Below are 24,493 nucleotides of genomic sequence, written 5' to 3' on the forward strand. Positions count from 1 at the left end.
CAACACTGTGCATAAAGTAGGCGTGTGTTCATTGGTTGAAATGAGGAATTTTGATGATAATTGATATTGATTTTTAAATATTTAAATTATTGTTTAATGACTTAAAGACACCATTTCAATATTTTGTTTAGCTTTCAGATTTCCAGCATGTGCTATTTTGATTCTGTAAAATTATGCATTTTCGTGTGTATCCAGCAACATTGTCTTGTACACTTGTGCTATGTTCATTGACAGTTGTTAAAACAGATCAGCACTGGCAGAACTTGGCCCGCTCCTCTCTACACTTAGTGTGAACTGCTACCCATGGAACCAGCCCAAACAGAAAGCTACAAAGAGGCTAATTGAAATCAGAATGCTGGGTCACTTCTCATTCAAACAAAACAGATGGGCCTTCTTACTGCACTTCTGTCAAATTTGGGGGGGATGATTAAAAGCGTTTTTAACTCCCACACATGCCTACTTGCTCCTTAAAGGAATTTCACATAGCAACTGAAATGCTGGGGTGGGGGAGGGAGGGCTCATGAACAGAAGAGCTTATTCCCTTTTATTTCAAAGGTTTAAGGAAAAGCATTTTAGCCAACCTGGGTGGCGTATGCTTATAATCCCAGCATTTGCATTTGGGAGGCTGAGGCAGGAGGATCGATAGTTCATAGTGAGTTCAAAGCTACATAGTGAGTTCAAAGCCAGTTTGAGCTACATAGTGAGGCCCTGTCTCAAAAAAAAAAGTCATTTTAACAATCTTCAGGTTTTGAAGTTTAAATTTATACTCTGAATATTTAATTTTAACAGCCTTTTTTTTTTTTGTACCAGAGATCGAACTCAGGACCTTGAGCTTATGAGGCAGGCACAGTGCCACTGAGCTAAATCCCTGGCCCATGGATATTTAATTTTAATTTATTTTAATTCAGCTTTTCCCCCCTTTGGAATAGGTACTCTGTACATGGCACGTAGTTCAAAATGTGCCATAGGCTATAGAGAGAAGTGAGACTCTTGTCCTCCAATCGCCATGGTCTGTCCCCTGTTACTCATCTCCTAGGTATCTTGAATCTTCCTTTTTTTAACTTATGCACTTGAAGCCTCTTCTTTGGATGCCTATTTAATTGACAGTATTTATCATATTTGGTTTCAAAATTGATGTTGAAGTTTTTTAGAAAGAACCATGGAGACGGTATGTGGAGAACGTTCATCAGATTAATCCGAATTGCTGCTGGCAGTGATGGAATGACATCTCTGAGCTATGAGAAACCTGTCAGCTCTGATGTATAGTAAACCCATAAGCCACTAGCTGGGACCCAACCCACGGGGAGAAGTGAGGGCACTCAGAACCTCGAGGAGGAAACTCTCTGGATCTGCACCACCCCGGCTCAGTCCACGGTGACAAAACTCTGATCCCAGCTAATCGGTGCAGCACCTTATGTTACACAGTGCCACCCAGAAACGCGGCCTCTCTGAAAACCACCAGAAAAGCCACCTGCTGTTCTGCTGTGAGGTGCAGTTGCCAGTTCGCTGCAGGTTCGGCCTGTGGTGTTCCCGGCTTCCTCCCCTGCCTTGAAAGCTCATCAAAAAGTCCTTGGAGGGCTGGGGATTTAGCTCAGTGGTTCCACCGCCTGCCTCACAAGCACGAGGTCCTGAGTTCAATCCCTGGTACCAAAAAAAAAAAAAAAAAGTCCTTGGAGGAGTTACGAAGAAGTTTATTTCTACCTTAGGTGTGAATATTTTTTTTCAATGCTGGGGATCAAACCTAGACCCTTGCACACTACAGGCAAGCACTCTATCACTGAGCTGGACACTCAGCCCACTTTAAAAAATATTACAGGGCAGCATCTTTTAAATGTGTAAGAGTGGAATGAGAAGTGCTTTGTTTTCTATTAAAACAACAATAAAAGCAGCCCAAGGCTCAGTGTGGAGTGCATTTCCTCTCAGCGTCCACGACATTGCTCCACCAGGAAGCTGCCTCCTCTCCTCACCCGGAAGCGGAAGCAGAAGCAGAAGCGTGGCTGTTGCTAATTGGATGGCGCTGGAGCTGCCCAGCCCAGGAGGGTTGGAAGAGACTGGCCCTTTGCTACTACCGGAGCTGAGGTGAGGAGGAGCCAGGTGCCCTGGTGCCTCAGAGCACAACCCCTTCAGGTCTCCAGGTTCCAGCAATTCCCAAACCTTCCCTCTACAGCCCCCCCTGAGTCCCAGGAGGCTTCGGTCCCCCCAACACCCACCTCAAAGGTGGCAGAGGGCAAAGGTCCCTAAGGAGAGAACAGACCTCACACTGCACCTGCAATTGCCTTCTTCCATTGGAAGATGTCGCCTGCTTTCAAAGCCCTGGGAAATCTGTAAAATCTACCTTAATTCTTTCTGATTTACATTTATATTCATATATTCAGTCTTTAGGGCGCCATAGTTATGTGTGAATAAATACATGAGGAATCCTGTCTGCAAGTGACAAAGATACAATGGGTAAAGAGGCCATTGTACCATAAGCCGCGATTATTCCTTTGTAATATTGGAGTTAAGCAAATACAGTGGTTTGGGATTTACAATTTCTATACAGGTTTTCTATGTTTAGACCTTCTATACATCATGTGCATTATAAAGAGTAACACATTATTCTTTGTTTTCCTCAAAACTGTAAGGTAGCCACTATGGGAAGGAGAGGGGTTGGAGGCAGGCGTCACTGACAGAGATGACTGTCTCAGGAGTGGACCCGTAGTTCATTTTGAGGAAGCGAATTGCTGATCGGTGGTGGTGAAGGTTGGGTGTCCAGTCAAGGAAAGGGACAGTGTGGGAAAGAGTCTGGAGGTTGACCAAGCAGTTCTTATTGACGGGACCTGTTAGTTGTCGGGCAGATAGAAAACACCTACGAAGTATAGGAGAAGGTGTGAAGTTCAGGGAGGGCAGGGAATCCGCCCCCTGCTCTCTTAAAAGAGCCAAGTGATTCTCTGTTGAAACGGAGCTCACAGTGTGGCCCTCGGTTCGCTCCACGTGCTTTTGTGTCTGCTCGGGTAGGAGAGGAAGTCAAAGCCACCATATTTTGTGAACATCTGTGAAGCATGAGAAGGGAATCATCCAGAGAAATTCGATGCTGAGGGGGAAAGTTCCGGGACTCTCAGTCTGTCGGCAAACTGCTCTCCTTGGACGGGCCAGCGGTCACCTGAACTCCTTCCTGTCTCCAGATGGAATCTGATGAGCTCCTCTGGCAAAGGTAGGTTTTGGAAGTAGCCTGGGGCCCGGGGACAAGGCCCGAGGCTCCTGGTGGAAGGCAACTGAAGTAACATCCCTACAGGTTCCCTGTGTGTGAGGAACTGCATTTGGAAGTCCTCAAGGCTAAGAAGGACACCCCCTGATAGCACAGGCTTCTGACCTGTGGCCCACTAGGAGGCAGGAGATATATTTTATAATTTCTTGGCTTTCTGGAAGATTTCCAGGTGTTGCTGCTGGGCTTTGGTGACTAGTTGCTTTCCTCAGGAAAGAGGGTCCAGTGAACACCTATTTCACATAGAAATTAGGGCTTTCTAGGAAATAAAGATTCCTCCCTTTCTCTTTGCCATATTGTTTTCTGCTTCCCACTCCCCTTCAGCAAAAGCCTCCAAAACTCCTCATAGGCATTTCTGTGAATGGGAAACATTGGGTCTCAGTTATTCCCCAAGTTCTCCTATCTGTACACAATTGTAAACTAGTCCCATCAAAGACAGTCAAAGGTGCACCTTTACCTTCACCCCATAGGACCTGGAAATTCTAATCAGTCAAGAGGAATCCCTAGCATTTCCTTGAGGGGACACTGATCATATCGTTTGCCCATGTTATGGTTTGTACCCAAATGTTGACCCCAAAGCCTCGTGTGCTCAAAGGTGGGGGCTGTAGAGCTGACTTGCTTTAGAAGGTGGTTTCTGTGTGGAAGAGGTGGGTCCCTGTGACAGGACCCAGGAATGTTTCTTTCCCCTCCCTCTCCCTGTCCCCTGCTTCCTGGATGCCATGAGGAGAGCAGCTGTCCTCCGCCCAGGCCCTTTCACTGTGTATCCTGCCGTGGAGCCAGGTGACTATGGATTGAAACTTCTACAGACGGTGAGCCAAAATAAACCCTTCCTCCTGGAAGTTGTGGGTGTTGGGTACTGTGTCTCCATGATGAGAAAGTGACTGAGACAACCCATTTTGAAGATCCTTGCTGGCAAATCTATTTTTGCAATACATAAGAGGGTCCAGAGAGCTCTCTTTGATTTCCCATTCAGCTCTGAGGGTTGGGGACAAATGGGAAGGAACCACTATTCCTGTCTCTGTCCACTCTGGCTGCTATGACGAAATACCAGAGACCAGGTGGTTTACAAATGATGGACATTTATTTCTCCCAGTTCTGGAGTCCGGAAGTCCAAGATAAGGCAGATGTGGAATGTGGTGGGCATGTGCTTCCTAGTTCCAGATAGCATCTGTTTATGACTCCTCATGTGGCAGGGAGAAGAGAGAGCTCATCTCTTTCATGACTCTTCATGCACTAATCCCTTTCCTCAGGGCTCCATCCTTATGACCTACTCACCTCCCACGGGCTCCACCTTCAGATACTGCCACAATGGGGACACATGCAGTCTGGAATGATCTTGAACTGTAGGTCTGGTCCCACCTGCCTTTCCTGACTGAGCTGAAATCATCCCATTAGTTGACCCCTTTCCAAGGCCACTTGCACCCTCCTTGATCTACAGCTACATCCCTGGGGACCCCCTGTTGCCTGGTACCCTGAGGGGAATACCGACCCTCTGCCAATGGTCCGTGCTGCCTGTGCACACGCCACTTATTTAATCTGCTGAACATGGTCCCAGTTTGATCACAGCTGCCTCTCAAGCTTTTGTTTTACTTCCTCTGTACTTAGTTGGGAAAACCAATATCTGTGCCTTTAAATCATCCTTCCTTCTCCCTTATTGTTCTTGTGCTCATTTTATTACAAAGGCAAATAGCAGCTCACCATGGGGCAGAAAAGGGATTTAGCAAAATATTCCTTAAATATTTGAATGGGCTCGGCTGTAGCTCAGTGGTAGAGCATTTGCTTAGCGTGTATGGAGACCTGGGTTCAATCCCTAGCATTGCAAAATAAATATGTAAGTGCTTGCCATGTGTTAGGTTTTGTGGCAAGAGCTACAATAGATCAAAAGGCCATCTTCACCATCTAATGGGCAAAACAGTAAAAGACACATTGCCATTAATTCTCTTCAAAATTCTGAGCTAATCCCCCAGTACCTCAGAATGTGGCCTTATCTAGTTAAGATGAGGTCAAGCTGGAGTAGGATAGGCCCTGAATCCAACAGGCCCCATTTCCCTCTGAAAACAGGGAACAGCTGTGTGAACTTGCAGGCCACATGGGAAGAACCCTGTGTGACGTCTGGGTGGAGAGTGAAGCTATGCAGCTGCACATCAAGAACCCAAAGGGGCTGCCAGAGACCATAAGGAGCTACGGAGAACCGAGGAAGGATCCATTGGTCTTTCCTGTGGATTTCAGAGGGGGCATGGTTCCTCAATGCCTTGATTCCGGAGCTGTAAAAGAATACATTTCTGATTTGTAGGCCAGCCAATCCCAGTATTTTATGACAGAAGCCAAAGAAAATGTCCTATATCTAGAGAGAAAAGAAATACACTCAGCCAGGCACAGTGGCACACACTTAATCTCACACTGAGAGGCTGAGGCAGGGAGGATCATAAATTCAAGCCCAGCCTGGGAAACTTAGAGACTTGGTCAGACCCTGTCTCAAAATTTAAAACACTGAAGAGGCTGGAGATATGTTCAGTGCAAAGGCCCTGGATTCCATTCCTGGTACTGAAGAAAAACAAAAAGGAAAGGAAGAAAATACATAGAGTCCTCTAAAGTGAGGAAAGTACTAATAAAATTATCTGTCTGAAGGAGCTCTAGGACCTTTACTTTCTCAGTCCTAATTTGAATCCAATCTAGATGGTGGGCAAATAATAGCTATTTTCAGGACATGAGTCTCTTAACCTCCTTTCAAAGTGGTAGGCCTTATTTTTAGTTACTGTTCTATTCAAATTTGGATTCCAACCACAGATGCCTTTATTGCAGTGAATGCCTGTGACCTGCATGAGTTGTAGCAGAAGTGCAGGGTTCTGGGGAAGACAGACAGACGCTGCATGACTCATGGACTAGCTCCTGGCATCCTCCCAGGGCTGGGTGCCGGCGAAGTGTGACAGCAGCCTGCGTGAATGACAAGGACTCACCTTCCTGCCCGTTGTTGGACCATGGGGCAGGAACCCGTGCCTGGCATTGTTCCAGGGGGCAGGAATCAGCACACTCTGCTATCTCTGGGACTCGGTATCTGAACCAACATCCCTGAAACGCTCTCCATCTGCCCCCTCGGTCCCACCAAGCCTGGGGACTTCTGAGCGCCTTAGACCCCTTCCTTCTGGCTTCTCTCCATGGGTTTCCAGACCAGTGATGGCAGCATGGCCTGGCTGTGTGAGAGATGCAGATCCTCAGGCCCCATTCCAGCCCTGCTGGACCACAAGCCCTGTAGCTCAGACCAGCACTCTGGGTTTTAAAAAGCCACAAGGTGATTCTGCCGCCTGCTAATGTTGGGGCTTGACTCTGTTGCTGTCTGCAGCAAGGCATTGTCCATCCTTCTCTGGCCTGCTTCTTTACCATGTCGCATTCTCCTTCCTTCCTCCTCTGTCCCCTACTTGCATATGTGCAGTATATGTTCATTCATTCGTTCATTCATAACACATCTGGAAAAGGGTATCCCGTAGTCAGTTTGGCGCCTGGCTCTAGCTAGACCGGAAGCTCTGAAGGCATGTTGGTTAAGCTCCTACAAGGAGCAAAAACACCCAACTTTTTGAGATGATAGCATTTATGGTATAGAAATGATGGGCCTGAACATCTCCTGCTACAAATGACAAGGTGACAAAATTATTTGATTTTTTCTATTTTTTTTAAAAATCAGTACTGGGAATCGAATTCAGGACTTTGCACTTGCCAGGCAGGCATGGTGCCACTGAGCTACATCCCCAGCCCTTTTTATTTTATTTTTTTTTTGGTACTGGGGATCGAACTCGGGACCTTGTGCTTGCGCAGCAGGCAGTGAAACCACTGAGCTAAATCCCCAGCCCCCTTTTTATTGGTTTTATATTTGTAGTTTTACATTTAGGTTTTGGATTACCCCCAACTGACCTGTGCACAAGCATTAATTATCTCCCCTCATCTTCATGTGGCGCAGCCGTTTCTCTCACCCCTGCGGCCAGTCCTCTGTCAGCTTCTTTCCTGTTGCCATTCCTTCTGGGAGCCACAATCCCCTTCCGTCCGAGGGCTGATCGCCTGACAGTGGGGCCATCATACTCTGTCCCCTCTGCAGTCCACCCTACACATGGCCAAACATTACACTCCCTACAGTGCAGCATTTGCCAAAAATTTCTTCCTTCAGCCGAGCATGGCGACACATGTCTGTAATCCCAGAACTCTGGGAAGCTAAGGCAGGAGGATCCCAAGTTCAAGCCCAACCCAGGCAATTTAGCAATTCAGCAAGACCTTGTCTCAAAATTAAAAATGAAAAAGGCTGAGGACATAACTCAGTGTGAAGGCCCTGGTTTCAATCCCAAGTACCAAAAAGAAAATTCTTTTCTAAAATAAATTTTTCATTGATGTGTAATTATTTTATATATTTGTGGTGCACAGTGCAGTAATTCAATACATATTTACAATTCATAGGGTGACCAGCATTTCCATCTCCTACACACTTAGCATTTCTTTGAGTTGAGAACACTGAACTCTTCTCTTCGAACCAAACTTAGCCTGGCCTGGCTTTCCCATTGCCCAAAGAGGGAGGAACTGAGAACCTTCTAACTCTTCCGGCTATTTTTAAATATATAATACATTGATATAGATTATCATCACTCTACTGTGTTCTAGAATACTGCGGCTAATTCTTCTCATCTAGCTGTATTTTGGTGCCCTTTATCCAACTTCTTTTATCCCTCCCTCTCACCTTCTAGCTTACAGTGGCCATTATTCTATTTTCTGCTTCTATAAGAACAGCCAAAGAATTGGTTCTTTTGGCTGAAAAGTGTGTTTTAACTTGTATTACCACAATATTGCAGTATAAGGGGTGATGAAATATATGGTGAATATTTAAAAAATTTTAAAGGTATTACAGTAATATCCACATTGTCATTAATCCCCCCTCAAAGTCCTCCCCTCCCTTCAAACACACCTATCCCACTGTTCTTCCCCTTTCTGAAGCAGTTCTGGAAGTGCTCTTTTGTGAGTGTCCAAAGTTTCCGTGAATGCTGCTGCCAAGTGCCATCCAACAGAAAGGCAGCTCACAAAAACATTACTGCATGTCCTTGTCCATACTATTCCCCAGATCTGGCACCATGACACTTCTGGATCCTCCTAAGTCAAAATGACCAGGAAAAGTAAACGTTTTGAATGGATACAGGACATTGAGGCAGCCATGACCGCACAACTAGAAATACTCATGAAACGGGGATTTCCAGAACTGCTTCAGAAAGTGGCAAGAAAGATGCGCTAAATGTGTTTGAAATGAGGGGAGTATTTTGCTGGGGAGTAATGGCAATGTATCTTTTACTGGAATACAATTTTTATTTATTTATTTTTGGTATGGGGGATCAAACTCGGGACCTTGTGCTTTTGAGGCAGGCGGCGGAACCACTGAGCTAAATCCCCAACCCTAGAATACAATTTTTAAAGATCTAGGCATTCACTGTGTTGTCTGATCACACCACATATACCAGAGCGTCCCCAATCTCAGGGACTTTCTGGAGCAGATGTCTATTATTGCCGATGTGTTTCTGTATCCGCTGTGATCGGCTGCTCTGGGGAGCCAGGAAAGCTTTGTTCCACTACAGCTCTGCATGCAGCTCTGTTCCCCGGCCCTCATCCTCCTCGCTGTAGTGACTTGGCTAGGACATGCCATTCTCTCGGGCTTGGTGGCAGGGAAGAAAGAGGGCAAGCGAAAACGTGCAAGGCCCATGCAGGCCTAGAAGTGTGCACTGCCACTCCAAGCCTGTGGTGAGGCTGTGCATGCCGAGAAGGGGAAGGAAGATGAGCCTCCACTCAGTGTGCTAGCCAACGTCAAACCTACCCAGATGTCAGCCTTCAGGCTCTGGTCACTTCCATCCTCGCTGCCTAAGCCCCTCACCTGGGCTCAACCGGCGGGATGGAGTTCATAGGAATCTCACAGAAGCTGGACCAGATCGGGCCGAGCTGGACAGCGGCTCCCCAAAGGAGAGAGTGGAGTTGTTTGGGTCCACTTGCTGTTGGCAGTTTGTACAAAATAAACATCAAACAATTTCTCTTCTATGAAATAAACTGAGCCACAGATCATCTTTGTGGCTTGCTTTCTTTCTTCTTTCCTTTCTTTCTCTCTCTCTCTCTCTCTCTCTCTCTCTCTCTCTCTCTCTCTCTCTCTCTCTCTCTCTCTCTCTCTCTCTCTCTCTCTCTCTCTCTCTCTCTCTCTCTCTCTCTCTCTCTCTCTCTCTCTCTCTCCTTCCTCTCTTTCTTTTTTTGTCTGGGGGAAAAATATCTCAAGGAATTTATTTTCTCATTAACAATGGCAACAGGGCCGGGGATTTAGCTCAGTGGTTCTGCCGCCTGCCTAGCAAGGGCAAGGTCGCGAGTTCAATTCCCAGTACCCCAAAAAAAACCCCAAAACACAATGGCAACAGTTTATTTCTGCTGCCTTGACTTGGATCCTCTCAGCTTCCTTTTTTTTCCTAGATTGAGAGGTTGACTATAAAATTGAGAAACAGATACCCTTTCTTTCTTTCTTTCTTTCTTTCTTTCTTTCTTTCTTTCTTTCTTTCTTTCTTTCTTCCTTTCTTTCTGTGTGTGGCTTCTCTGGCTGGAAAAATAAAAGCCGTGCATTCTTTCTGTATTCAGTGCACTTCAAAGTTGTAAAAATTTGGATAAAGTACATCATGGGTATGGGTGTTCTAGATTTTAGTCTTTTTATAACTTCCTCATATTTCACATTCGTTTGACCTCAGGTTACAGGAATGCTTTTGAAAAGAACAATGATTTGATCCTAGCAATGGATGTAGCAAAAATACTAGGGTCAATAAGTTAAAAGCTTTTTTAAAAAAGGAAGAAGAAGCAGCAAAAACTAGATTTTCCAAACTTTAAGCTTAAGAGGGCATGAAATAGGAGAATTTCCCAGCTGTATCTTACCAAAAAAATGTATGCTGTGAAAATATTTCTCGGAGTTTATCAGAGGAAAATATTTGAATTAGGAGAAAGCAACTTATCTAACCTCTGAGCTCATTTCCTGGCTTATATAAGTGCTTTCTCTGGATTTGTCTTTAGTATTTTTTTTTGGTACTGGGGATCGAACTCAGGTCCTTGTGCTTTCGAGGCAAGCAGTGGAACCACTGAGCTAAATCCCCGGCCCTGTCTTTAGTATTTTTATACATATATTTTGTTTCTTCTCTTTCACAAAAAAGTCTGAATATCCCCATGTGCATTTGGTTTTACAATATCAACTAAAAGACGTGTTTCCTTGGTTCATTGAGGAGAGCAAAGCAAATTTCAAGACTATTGTGGCCTGGGGATATAGCTTCATGTGCTTGCCTAGTATGAACAAGTGCTGGATTCAATCCCTAGCAATGCAAAAACAAACCAAAACTCAGTATGTATAAATTATGCTATTTTTATTAAGAATTATGTAGATATGAGTGCATTTCCCTCTATCTGTTCATTAATTGATGGGTCAATCATCTACCTATCATCTTTTTTATTATTTTTGTCTTGTTTCATTTTGTTTTTGAGACAGGGTATTGCTATGTCGTTCAGGCTGGCTTTGAATTCACTATGTATGGCTCAAGCTGACCTTGAATTCACAACAATCCTCCCGCCTCAGCCTTCCAAGTGCTGGGATTACAGGAGTGGACCACCACATCCAGCATAGATGTCCATCATCTAGACAGACATATGTGGACACACACACACAGAAATACATAATGTTCCACCGCCTGCCTCAAAAGTGCAAGGTCCCGAATTTGATTCCCAGCACCAAAAAAAAAAAAGAAAGATATACCTCATGTGTCTATAAGGAAGACATCAGAATATTAACAATTATGTTGCCTTTGGATGTTAACTTTTCCCTATGTCCCTACTTTGTATTTTTGACTGTTTCACTTTGTGTATAAAGCATGTATTCTTACCTATATAATACTAAATGGGATTTTTAAAAGGAGATATAGATAGCTAACCATTCAGCCTTTTTGCATGAAGAATTCTAAAACTCCTGTAACTCCAAGGAAACTAATAACAAGCCCATGCATTGTAGCATTTTGAATGCAGGAAATTAGGAGGAAGAAGGAAGAGATTAGGAAGGAGAATGTGATCCCAATGACTTCCTTTCTCTATTTGCAGTACTAATGGTTCTCAGAGCAAGAGGAGCAGTCCAGGGGCCCCCAACGCCAGGTCTGGGTTTGTGTACTGGATTTCATCTGTGAGTTACACAGGAACTACATTAGCTAAAACACCAGGGCTCAGGCATGAACTGTTAAGTGTGCTTACAAATCTTTTCTTGTGAAGCTATTTTTTAAAATGACATTTATTGCAATATTTTGAATAAGCTTAAATACTAATGCATGTGTTTTGGATCTGGTATATGGTTTTTGGTTTTGGTTTTATGAGACATGGTCTCGCGGGCCGGGGATTTAGCTCAGTGGTTTCGACGCCTGCTGTGCAAGTGCAAGAATCCGAGTTCGATCCCCAGTACCAAAAAACAAAAGAGACATGGTCTCACTATGTAGTTCAGGTTGGTCTTACTCTTTTCTTTTTTTTCTTTTTTTTTTTTTTTTTTTTGCAGTAGCAGGGATTGAACTCAGGACCTTGGCTTTCAAGACAGGTTCGGCACCACTGAGTTAAATCCCCAGCCCGGAGGCTGATTTTGAACTCACTATGTAGCCCATTCCGGCCTTGAACTCTTGGCAATCCTCCTGCCTCAGTCTCCCAAGTGCTGAGATTACAGGTGTGTACCACCACACCCAGTTTTGGTATTTTATTTATTTGTTTGTTTGTTTATTTGTTTGTTTGTTTAGGTACCGGGGATCCACCTTGGGACCTTGCGCTTGTGAGGCAGGCAGTGGCGCCACTGAGCTAAATCCCCGGCCCTGGTCTTTTAGTTCTTATAAATCAAAACCATTACAGGGCCAGGGATTTAGCTCAGTGGTTTCACTGCCTGCTGTGCAAGTGCAAGGGCCCGAGTTCGATCCCCGGTACCAAAAAAAAAAAAGTATTACAGATCAGCCTGGCATGGTGGTGACACCTGTAATCCCAGCTACTTGGGAGGATGAAAATTCAAGGCCAGCCTCGGCAACTCAGAGCTGGGGCTGTAGCTCAAGGTAAAGACCCTAGGTTCCATCTCTACTACCACAAAGAACAAAAACAAAAAATCCCAAGGAATTATAGATCTAATTTCAATTCATCTCTTTTCCAAGTGTTTTCTACTACAGTTCAGATCTCTGAGAACATTTTATTGTAAGCATTCTAATCTTTCATGAACAAGGCAATTCCACAGATGTTTTGAGAGCCCCTTACCTGTCAATCACAGTACCTGTTTCTAGGGATACAGTGACGGTGACGAATTAAGAAATGGCCTTTGCCTTTGGACAGTTCAGTTTATCACAGCAACAGGTTTAGGATTTGCTTCCTTCTATTATTTAAATGATTCATAGGACAACAAACAAACACAAGGAAGAAGAGCTCACTGAGCATCTATCTCACCCATGGGGACAATTCTGAGGCCCCTTTGTTGAGCGGAGCATTTTCAATCCTGGATCAAGGTGGCATCTGCCATTGTGGGGACACAGAGTCAGCAAAAGGGGATTAAGACACAGCTCAGAGCAATTAGATCACATACAGTCCCGAATGTCTGGTTTATCAGAATGAATCCAAGTTTGGCTCCTGTTGCTAAGAGAAAAAATAAAAAGCGATGCACATATTACTGACAAGCAAACCCGTGGGCATGCCATCTATTATCAGCAATAAACAGATCTGTTTCTTTTCTAAATGGGATTGGCAGGGCCCAGGGGATTTGTCAGCCAGGGATAATCCTCCAGTCCTGTGCCTGCCCCACCCCATGATAGGAAGCTGGGTAATAAGTCTGGCTAACAATCTGCCTATCTGGTGCATTAAAGATAATTCCCCAACCCAGAGGGTCTCCACCAAAGCCTGCAGGAGGTGGGTCCGCATCACACCCCTACCATGCAGCTCTGTGACCTGTGCCAGTCACTGGGTCTGTACTTCATACACAGTCACTGGGTCTCTCTCTACTTCATACACAGGCTGGACTCTAGGAGTTTTTAATCCAGCATGGAATATGGAAGCAACACAAAACTCAGCAGCCATAAAGATGCAAAACAGCACATGGCATCACAGTCTCCACAGGCAAAGATGTCCCCGGGGCCCTGGGCTGGCCAGTTAGTGACCTACAGCTTCATGAAAGTGATGCTGCAATTTCTCTTTCCTTCATTTCTCTCAGTGTTCAGAGGATTTAAATGTACTGTGCTGGATAAGTCATACCTACCTGTGGCTCAAAAATTTAAAAATTGCTGAAAGGGATACACAGTGAAAACCTTCTTCCCAACCCTTATCTCCACTCACTCTAGTCCTTATTGAGAGGCATTCTATACAATTTGGGGGAAAAATCATTTCATAATTAAATTATGATAAGGACTGTGGAAGGCCCAATGTCACCTTGCCCTCAAGCCAGCTATGGCATGCAGAAACATAACTCTGTTTTGCCTCCAGTCACAAATTGAGGCTTCAATGGTCCTGTGATACTGTGATGCACAAGGACAAGATCACATCAGCTGAAGACATCTTGGTTCTTTGAGAACTGAGCAGTAATAAAAAAAGAAAAGTTTTCACGGGGGTAAGAACAAATTCCTTACTAGTCTGCTATCTCATCTCACCTACTATTGTAAGAATGCTTTGCCTATCTTACCATCCTCATCAACATAAAATCCTCATTATAGGCTAAGATCCTCATCAACAAAGGATTACTGCAGCCCTTTGAGTCACCCGATACTCCCTCTGATGATCCCAATAAATAGTGGCAAGCTCGGAGTGTCTTTGTCTTTGCCCACTCTGATGCACTGACCTCCCAGCCCCTCATGTATTATAAAATTGTGCAAGTCTCTACTGTCTTTCTTTCTTTAGTCCTGGCCACCCTCCTCTTTAGGCAGATCGGGGGATTGATTGACCTCCAATAAGTCCTATCTCCCCTTGCAGCTTCATCAGCATTATTTTATTCTTTCAGAGTTAAAAACAAAAAAAAATACAAGAGGGCCAGGGATTTAGCTCAGTGGTTTTGCCACCTGCTGCGCAAGTGCAAGGACCCGAGTTTGGGAAGATGAAAAGCTTCTGGAGATGGGTGGTAGAGATGGCTGCACAATACTGTGATGGTACTTAATGCCACAGACTTTTGAATGGCTAAAATGGAGCTGGGTGTGGAATCCCAGCTATTCAGGCTGAGGCAAGAGGATTCCAAGTTTGAGGCCACTCTGTCTCAGAGCAAAGTAAAAAGGCTGAGGGTGTAGCTCAGTGATAGAGCACTTGCCTAGCATGAGTGAGGGCCTGAGTTCAAATTCCCAGTATGGTAACAACAAACAAAACCAAAAGAGAAAGAAAGAAAACCACAAGAGGTTAAAATATTAAATTTTTATGTATATTTACCACTAGAAAAAAATGTGAAACTCCTATCTTTATTTTAGTCTCCTTTTTTCACAAAAGAGAGAACACAATATAATTTTTCTCCCTCTGCCATGCCAGGCCCTTGTGCTTGCCAGGAAAGTGCTCTGCCACTGAGCCACATGCACACCCTGCAGTCCTTGTCTACTTTTTTTAGGAATGAATCTCAGAGATATTTCTGTATTAGTACATGGAAAAAGCCATTCTTTTTATAGGTGAATAGTTTTCTGTCGTGTCACATATCAGACTTTTAAAAATTGATTCCCTGTTGATATTTAGATTATTCTTCAGTATTTGTCTATAACAAGTGAGAATATAGTGAATAACCTCACACATGAATTCTTTCACATTTGGATTACTTTGGGCTTCCTAGGAGGGGCCAAGACAGAGGGCTTTCCCCTCTGGCTTTGTAATTTAAAAACCCAAATTCTTAATAGATTCTGATCACAGGCCAACATCCTGTTTTATTTCCCTAATATTTGAATTGTGGAGAGACAGCCAAAGGACCATTTCTGAAGCTGGCTGTAACTGTGCCCCCTACCATAGAGTCTCATGTCTCCTTTCAATTGCCTCATGTTATGGCTTAGCGCTAGATGTTGCCCCAGAGCCTCATGTGGGGCTCTTGAAGCCCTCGAAGTGGGGCTTTTGGAAGGTAATTGTATCATAGGGGTGCTATACTTATCAGTGGATTAACCCATTGATGAGTTCCGAGCCGAATGTGCTGTTAGGAGGTGGGGCCTGCTCAGAGGAATGGGCTGCTTGAGGGGCGACCTGAAAGGGTGTGTCTCCCTCCCCAACTCCTCTCTTTTCTCTCTGCTTCCTGGCCACCCTGACATGAGCAACTTTCCTCCACCAGACCCTTGCACAATACTCTTCCTGCTTTGGAGCCATCCAACTATGGAGTAAATTCTCTAAAAATCATGAACCTAAAAAAGACTTTCTACTCCTTTAAGTTATGGGTGTCATTCGGGCTGCACCTGCCTCACAAGCACAAGGTCCTAAATTCAATCCCCCCCCACTAGAAAAAAAAGTTATGGGTGTCAGGTATTTGTCCCAGTGATAAGAAAGAGATTAAGATGATTTTGGTACTGATAGTGGGATCATTGTCTTGACTATACCTGACCATGTGGTTTAGAAGGCTTTGGAGCTGGGTGTGATGGTGCATGTCTGTAATCCCAGAACTCACCAGGCTGAGGCAGGAGGATTAGCATGAGTTTGACACCAGCCTGTGCTGCATAGTGAGTTCAAAGCCAGCCTGGACTCTATAGTGAGACTGTCTCAAAAAAATTTTTTTAAGCCTTTGGAACTGGCTTGTGGGAGGAGTTTGGAAAGGTTTGGAGATGCTGGCTAGAGAAGCCCTTGAATGCTGTAAACTGAGCTAGATGGGTGATTCTGATTAGAGCTCAGAAGAGCAGAACGGATAGGGATATAGGCAGTAAAGGCTAGGCTCAGGAGATTTCGGTTGGGAACAAGGACTCCATTGGCAGTTGGATTCAAGGCAATGTGTGTTACATTCTGGGAGGAAATGTATCTACATTTTACCTATATCCTGAGGCTTTGCCTGAGACTGAGATTAGGGGCAATGGACTAATTAATCTGGTGGAGAAAATTTCAAAGCAGCCCAATATTCAGGGTGTGGCATGGATAGTGCTGGCTATCTTTAGTCAGATCTTCAGCAAAATTCAGGAAAAAAATATTAGAGCCAAAAGTTATAAAAAGTTCTCAACTTCAATAAAAGGAAAGCATCTGCAAAGTTGGGGCCATGGAGAGTGTGGTTGCTAATAAAATTAACATTATAAAGTAGCTAGTACTTTGCATCAGGACAATAGGGAAGATGGCTTGAGGGCACCTTAGAAATCAGCAAGACCCCACTTTTAGTGGCTCAAGGGTGTAAAAGGATAAATGTAAACTTCTTTGAAAGACTTTTGCTTTGAGAAGAGAGCCTCAGGGCATCCTGCCTGAAAATACCTGCCTAGGGAATGGGTTTTCAGATGCATTTCACAGTGCTCAGCCATCTAGGCATTCAGAGTCCTTGGCAGTCATGATCTAAGGGGGCCTGGCTACTGTTCAAGTGGGCAGCAGAACTTGGAATCATCCATGTGGTGCGAGTTTTTCAGGCACACAAAATGCAAGAGTTATAGGGTTGTGAGAGCTTCCACTCTGATTTCAGAAGAAGGCCTGGGAAGCCAGGCAGTATTCCCATGAGAGGGCAGTCCATGAAACTCTGAGAGTGAAGCCAAAAATGCAGTGGAGATCACAGGAAGTTGGAGATGCCAGGGATGTGGAATTTCCACTGAGGAAACTCTCAGGCAGTGAGTGGAGCTATGCCAAGTGAGAGACCACGAGGCCTGCAACTGGTAGTGCTGTAGGTGTGGGGCTCCACAGCTCCTTTGCAGCTCATAGCTCACCACAAGTTGCCCCAGGTGTTGGACTTGGAAGTACAAGATTTAATGTTTGTCCTGCTGGATTTCAGCATTGCTTTGGTTCCATTCCTTTCTTTTGGAGTGGGAATGTTTACCTTGTGCCACTGTATGTTGGCAGTGTTTAACTTTGTTTTTTATTTGTATGGGGTTCACAGCTAAGAGCTTGCCTTGAGTCTCAGAGAAGACTTTGGACTTAGACTTGGCAGTGTTTTAACTTTCTTTTTGATTTTTACAGGGGTGCACAACTAAGAGTTTGCCTTGGTCTCAGAGAAAACTTTGGAGTTAGACTTTTCAGCAATGCTGGAACTGTTAAAACTCAGGTGACTCTTAGAGTTGGACTAAATGCAGTTTGCATAAGGAAATAAACATGAATCTTTTGGGGCCCAGGGCAGAATATCACGATTTAGATCTAGAATGTCCTCCAAAAGCTTCATGTGTTCAGAAGTGGGGCTTTTGAAGGTGATTGGATCATGGTGGTGCTATACTCATAAGTGGATTAATCTAATGAAAAGTTCAGGGTTTATGTGCTGTTAGTAGGTGGGGTGTGGTTGGATGAGTGGGTCACTGGAGGTGTAAAATGCAAGGGTAGATCTCTCTCCCTGGCTGCTTCCTTGTCTCTCTGCTTCCTGGCCACCATGATGTGAGCAGCTTTCCTCTGCCAGACCCTCCCACCATTCCCTTCCTGCCTTGGAGCCATCAAATTATGGACTGGGTCCTATATAAACCATGAGCCAAGTTGTGGGGTTTTGGCATTTGTCTCACCAATGAGAAAATGACTAGGACACCTCACAACTAACAACGTCAGGCTACTTGCTGATTTGGGGTTTGTTTGTTTGTTTGCTTGCTTGAGATAGGGCCTCACTATGCAGTTCAGTCTAGACTTGAACTCACTATGTACCTCAGGCTGGCCTTGAACTCAGGGTGATCCTCCTGCCACAGCCTCCTGAGTGCTGGGATTACAAGGTGTCCACCACCATTTTTTTAAAAACTGCCTTTGTGTTGCTATCATTTGTTTCTTCTAACAGGTAAGCCACCGTGTTGCTGAACAACTGTTCACATCTTTTTTTGTTTTTGGTACCTGGGATCAAACTCAGGACCTTGCATTTGTGAGGCAGGTGGTGGCACCACTGAGCTAAATCCCAGGCCCCACATCTTCTTAAAAAGTTAACTTCTCAGTTATTCACTTTAAATTAGAATTCAAATTAATTAGTGAGAAAATAATTAGTGAGTTGGTCATTCACTAATAGTCATTAGTCTTTGCTTAGCACCTAGTGTGTCCTGGGTATCATTTTAAGCATGGAAAATACAGTCACATACTAGGTTCCCACCCTCATGGGGCTTACTTTGTCATGGAAAGCAACACATCAAGAGTGAATGAAAGTGTTAATGGCAAGCAATAAGCATATAAATGCATAATGTAATTTCGGCAGTGATTCCTGCTGTGTCTCTGTTTTTTTCAGTTCAGGGATCCAGAACCCCTGTAAAACAGCACAGAGAGAAAGCGCTCCAATCCTTTTTTTTTTTTGGTACCAGGGATCAAACTTGGGGCCTTATGCTTTCGAGGCAGACGGGAAACCACTGAGCTAAATCCCCGGCCCAAGTTAAGGAGTTTTTAAAGCCTATTTATTTTTGGGGTTTTTTGTTTGTTTGGGGTTGTTTTTTTTTTTGGTACTGGGGATCGAACTCAGGTCCTTGTGCTTTCCAGGCAGGCGGCGGAACCACTGAGCTAAATCCCGGGCCCTTCCAACCCTTCTTGAAAAGCAAATGAAGCTGCTCTCTGTAGGAACTTTCACAGTCAGGAAAGCTCTGGCCAAAGCAAAAGCTTGTTGACTGCTTGTCATTGATAGAGATGATTGTGGTCATTTGAATCATTTTGGACTTAAACATGTCTTCTTGTTGTTGCTGAGACAGAGTCTCACTATGTAGTTCAGACTGGCCTTGAACTTGCAAGGATCCTCCTGCCTCAGCCTCCCAAGTGCTGGGATGGTAGGCGTCCACCATCATGCCCAACTCTTAAAAATGTTTTAAAATCAGCCTTCACGAACTGGCTCCTAGATGGAGGAGCTCTTGGGACGGTTTCTTTTACTAGGTGTACCAGGGTCCTAGTGTGGCTGTAATACATCACCACAGACCTAGTCTGTTAAAACAATATAACTTTATTATCCTGCAGTTCTAGAGGACAGAAGTTTGAAATCGCTCTCATGGGGACAAAATCCAGGGGGCAGCAGGGCTTCATTCCTTCTGGAAGCTTGAGAGGAGAAGCCATTTCCTCTTTCTCCATCTCCCATCTGCCACCTGCAGACCTTGGCTTGTGGTCCCAAACTCTTCTACACTGTGCTTCTATGGCACATCTGTCACTCATTTGACTTTCTTGCTTCCCTCTTTTTTTTTTTTTTTTTTTTTTTTGGTACCAGGGATCGAATTCGGGACTTTGTGTTTATGAGGCAGGCGGTAGAACCACTGAGCTAAATCCCCGGACCCCTTGCTTGCCTCTTAAACGGATCCTTGTGAGGACACTGGGTCCCTTGGCTGATCCAGGACAATCTCCCCCATCTCAAGATCCTTATTCACACCTGGAAGGTGACACATAGGTTCTGAGGGTTAAGATGGGGACATCTTTGGGGACCGGTATTCAACTGATCGCAGTAGGAAGTTAAGGAACAGCAACTGAAAGACAAGATAATGATCAGCCTTGTTTAGGCAAAAATAACAGAGGAAATTATGGGAACAATGTGTCTGGCAGAAGATTCCTCAAGACTGAACACCTTGAATTCAACAAGTGTGTTTGTTTGAGCATCAGCCATGTTCCAGACATTGGTTCCGTGGGCCTGGGACACATGGGTGAATTAAACAGGCTCAACCCCCTCCCCTTCTGGGGCTTCCATTGAACAGACATCATAAATAAATACCTTATGCCAGGCGTGGTGGCGCCTGCCTATAATCCCAGCACTCGGGAGGCTGAGGCAGGAGGTTTGCCATGAGTTCGAGGCCAGCCTGGACTGCGTAATGAGACCTTGTCTCAAAAAAAAAAAAGAAGAAGAAGAAATAAATACCTTATCCTGCAGCTAGAAGTGGCAAAGCACTGGGGAAAAAACGAAGAGGGGCTCCGGGCGGGGTTGGGGCAGTACCTAGATGCGGACACCAGGGGGCGCCGCAGCACAGTTGGGGGGGCAAAGGTTGGAAACCAAGGTAGTCAATAAAATCCTATTCCCGACCGTTGAGATCCAGAAGGAATTTTAGGGATCATCTAGTCTAACTCCTCTGCTTATAGAGAGGAAGCTGAGGCCCAGAAGACCCACAATGTGGTCGCAAGTTTTTCTGCAGTTGGCCTAAATCTGAGAGACAGCCTCTTCCTCTCTCCCCAAGGCGTGGACCCAGCCTTCACCCTCATCAAAGGCAGCGCCGCCCAGGAGGGCGGCTGGGAGGGTTTTGTATCCTAGCAGCAGGAGGGAGGGCCGGGCGCGCAGTGTAGTTCTGTCTGTGCTCAGAAACCATTCCACAGAACTTCTAATAGGCCTCTTTCTGAGCGTGGGATTCTGAAGTCTTAAATCGATGACACCGGCCCGCTCAGCCTTTGAGACTCAACTCTGGTGAAAATAACCTATGCGGCCAGACACCAAAAGGAAGGGAAAAAATGGATTCTCATAAAGAGCCTTTTGGTCCTCGTAAGGAAAGAACAAAGCAGCTTCATTTTCTTAATCACTGTCGCTCTTTAGCCCTGGAAAGTTACAGAAATGCTCCAGTCACCCACGCGTTGATTGGACATTTCATCCTCGGTTGCCTTGGGTGTGTCTGTTTGCCAAAGTTGAGCCAATCCAAAAGCCAATGTTCCTGAGAGTAGGGGTGAAAGTTATTTGCCTTTCAGTGTACTTACAAGACCGAGGTGAAAAATACAACTCATTATCCATTCAGAGGGACACTGGTGACTTCACGTTCTGGGACTGCGGCTGGGTCAAGCCCTTGCTTGGCAGGCATTAGGCCCTGGGTTCCACCTCAGCATCACTCAAAATAATGATGATGGTGGTGATGATGGTGATGATAAAAATAAAAAAGGAGCATTCAGGTCACCGCCAGTCTGGGGTCCTGGTGTGCTCTCCCGGTCTGCTTTACTTTCCCCTAAAGACTCACCTAATTCAGTGGCAGTCACCACCCTCTAGTTTCAGGGATGAGGAAGTCTGGATTCTGTGCATCACTTGGTAGGGATGGGAGGGGGAGAAACAGGCAAGAGGCCAGGAGAAGGTCAGAGAGCCCTGCTTCTGAGGCCTTCCAATCCCCTGCAGTTCAAAGTACTCAGCCTGCCAAGGTGCCAGACTTTGGGGTACAGTGTCCTGGGCCCTGCATGGCCTCCACCCAGCTTCCACAGTGACCAGTGTTGATTATTCTGGTCCCCACCGTGGCCACCTCAAGCCCATTTCGAGGTGGGATGTTCCTAACCCAAGCCCCTTGTCTTGGTCACTTTCCTTGTTGCGACAAAATACCCAACACCCACAACTTAAAGGTGGAGAGGTTTATTCTGACTCACAGTTTGTAGAGATTTCAGTCTGTAGCCAGCTGGCTCCAAGGCCAAGCAACACAGTGGAAGGCCCTGGGTGAAGGAAAGCTGCCTACCTCCTGGCATCCAGGAAGCAGGGCGGGGAGATACAGCAACACCTTCCTGGTCAAGCCCACTGTAAGCCACCTCTTCCAACCAGGCCCCACCTCCTAAATCCCCACCTTGCAAGTCAGCAAGAAGCCCCCGGTCCAATCACCTTCCATGAGTGCCGAGATATAAAGCATAGCACCCCTTTCTTTCCCAGATCCCTGCGGGCCACCTGCCTCCCCAGACCTTCACCTCAGGATAACGGATCTCGTAGAATTCACCCTGCTCAACTTCATATGCTTTGTCAATGCCTTTTTTTTTTTTTTTTTTTTTTGGTACTGGGGATCAAACTCAGGTCCTCAGCTTGAGAGGCAGGCACCAGAACCACTGAGCTAAATCCCCGGCCCTGTCAATGCCTTTTGCCAAATAAGTACTTTGATTTTCTTTTCAGTTTTGGAAACTGAAAGGACAGATTGGACTGGTCTCAGGGGACAAACTCTGGATCCATTTCTGTATTATATCTGGCAATGGATCGTCCAGAAATCCACACACTATGTAGGAAAAGTGATTGAAGCTGTATTTTTTTTTTTGGTACCAGGGATCTAACTGGAGTCCTTGCGCTTGCGCAGCAGGTGGCGAAACCACTGAGCTAAATCCCCAGCCCTGAAGCTGTATTTTAACATATACTAGCATAGTTCTACACTTGATCTTAGCCAAAAGGCTGAGAAGTGATGCTACTAGCATAGTTCTTAGAACCTGTGTGCTAGAAATGTCACATAGAAGCTTAACAAAACCACAGCATTCCTGGTGAGATTGGGCACAGCTGCAATGGCTTCCAGCAGAGCCTGAGATCGAATCACTATTGAAGAAGTCACTGTAGATCCTATTTTAGGTCCCAGACATTTTTAATAAGGATATCATCATATGGCAGCTCTCAGAACTCTAATGAGGTTGGTGGGACATTTTCATCTTGTATTTATTGAACACTGCCAGATATGAGCCATTGAGCCAGATGCTGGGGCCACTGCAGTTATAAGATATCCCAGATTCTTGCTTTCAAAAACTAATGGTCTAGATTCTGAACCTCCTTAGCACTGCCCTTTCTGCACGTGGGACTGACAGCACATCTCTAGTCCTGCCCACAAAACACAATACTGCACCCCAAAAGCCCATCAATAGAAAGGTGGGAATCCCACCTCTGCCCACACTCCCATCCTCTGAGAACTATGGGGGAGGGAGGGAGGTGGCAACACTGACATAAATTCACAAGCACATAAAGACTTTGTGATGCAGGTGGTCAGGTAGCTGTGGTCAGGAATAGATGGGGGAAGAGGAGAAGAGGGTAGAAGGATGAGAAGGTGTAGCCATGAGCTTTCTGAGGATAGGGAACAGCTTGTGTGTTGTGCTAAGGCCCCAAAGTGGGAGAGAGCTTAGTGAACTTAAAACACATGGGAAGAATGGCTGGTATCAAGAAATCAAGTTATAATAAATGCTGGCAATGAGTGCCAGTTAGGGGGCTTCAACATTGCTGGGGATTTAGCTTCAAACTAGGGCCGGGGATTTAGCTCAGTGGTTCCGGCACCTGCCTCGAAAGCACAAGGTCCCAAGTTCGATCCCCGGTACCAAAAAAAAAAAAAAAAAAAAGATGAGGAATGTAAACTGATACAACAACTATGGAAATCAGTATTCCTAAGAGACTAAAAATAGAAAGTCCATTCAACACAGCTTTCCTTCTAGTATCTTCCCGAAAGAGTTGATGTCATCATATTACAGTAATATATGCACATCACAATTCAAAATAGCTAAATCTTGGAATCAGTGGCCTATATGTCCATCAACAAATGAATGGGTAAAGAAAATGTAATATTCTCGGTGGAAGATGCATGCTTGAAGCCAACTGCTGCTAGCTTATTACCACCTGGGAGCACAAAGGTGACTTAAGGATGTCTGGTGAGGACTTTGGAAATTTAATCTTCAAATTGCTTTGACCATTTAAAATTTCCAGGAGTCTAAGGAGTGCTGAAATAATTGCCTGTTATAGTCCAGGAATATAATTTTAAGATTAAATAAATATTTTCATGTGAAAAAAAAAAAAAGAAAATGTGATATTTATACACAATGGAGTACTACTCTGCCATAAAAAGATAAACTTGAGGGGGCTGGGGATTTAGCTCAGTGGTTTCACTGCCTGCTGTGCAAGCTCAAGGACCTGAGTTCGATCCCCGGTACCAAAAAAAAAAAAAAGATAAACTTGAGTCATTTGTAGGAAAAGAGATGCACCTTGAATCCATAATTTTAAGTGAAACAAATCAGATATTATCATATGGTTTCTCTCATATAAGAAACCCAAAGTATAAATAAATCAAAGAGTAAGGTAAAAGATAAACAATAAGAAACAGGCAGATAGATCTGCAAAGGGAAAGGGACCAAGAGATGTTGGGAAGGGAAGAGGACATAAAAAGGATGAAGATGTGCCATGTGCATGTACCACTCCCCTCACGGTGGATGATTTCATTATGTACTGCAAACAAGCACTCATAGAATGAAAAAGAAAAACCACGGTGGTGCTTAGCACACGCGAGGCCCTGGTTTCTATCTCCAGCACCACAAACAACACAAAACACAGAAGGAAGCCAGGTGGGGCTGGAGGGAAGGTTGGAGGAGCAGATAGGGGCCAGGCTGGGTGGTCTTGAGGTTCATGAACCTGGATTATATTCTGTTTTTCGTTCCAAGCCACCAAAGGACTTTAAGAAGTAACTCAATGTGGTGATGATAATAATGAGAAATAGTTCACAC

At 44.9% G+C, this 24,493-nt stretch overlaps 1 long non-coding RNA gene across 1 annotated transcript; it reads left to right on the forward strand.

Moving 5' to 3' along the window:
* The first annotated feature begins 1,992 nt into the window (after positions 1 to 1,992).
* Positions 1,993 to 6,877, forward strand: LOC147823453 (uncharacterized). Its single transcript, XR_015443866.1, has 4 exons — positions 1,993 to 2,079; positions 2,998 to 3,193; positions 3,969 to 4,053; positions 5,306 to 6,877. It is a non-coding gene; the product is annotated as an uncharacterized LOC147823453 (long non-coding RNA).
* Positions 6,878 to 24,493: the final 17,616 nt, after the last annotated feature.

This window comes from Heterocephalus glaber, unplaced genomic scaffold, assembly GCF_053883595.1.
Source record: "Heterocephalus glaber isolate CG9 unplaced genomic scaffold, H.glaber_assembly_v1.0 deba00001579, whole genome shotgun sequence".
In the NCBI taxonomy this organism is placed as follows: domain Eukaryota; kingdom Metazoa; phylum Chordata; class Mammalia; order Rodentia; family Bathyergidae; genus Heterocephalus; species Heterocephalus glaber.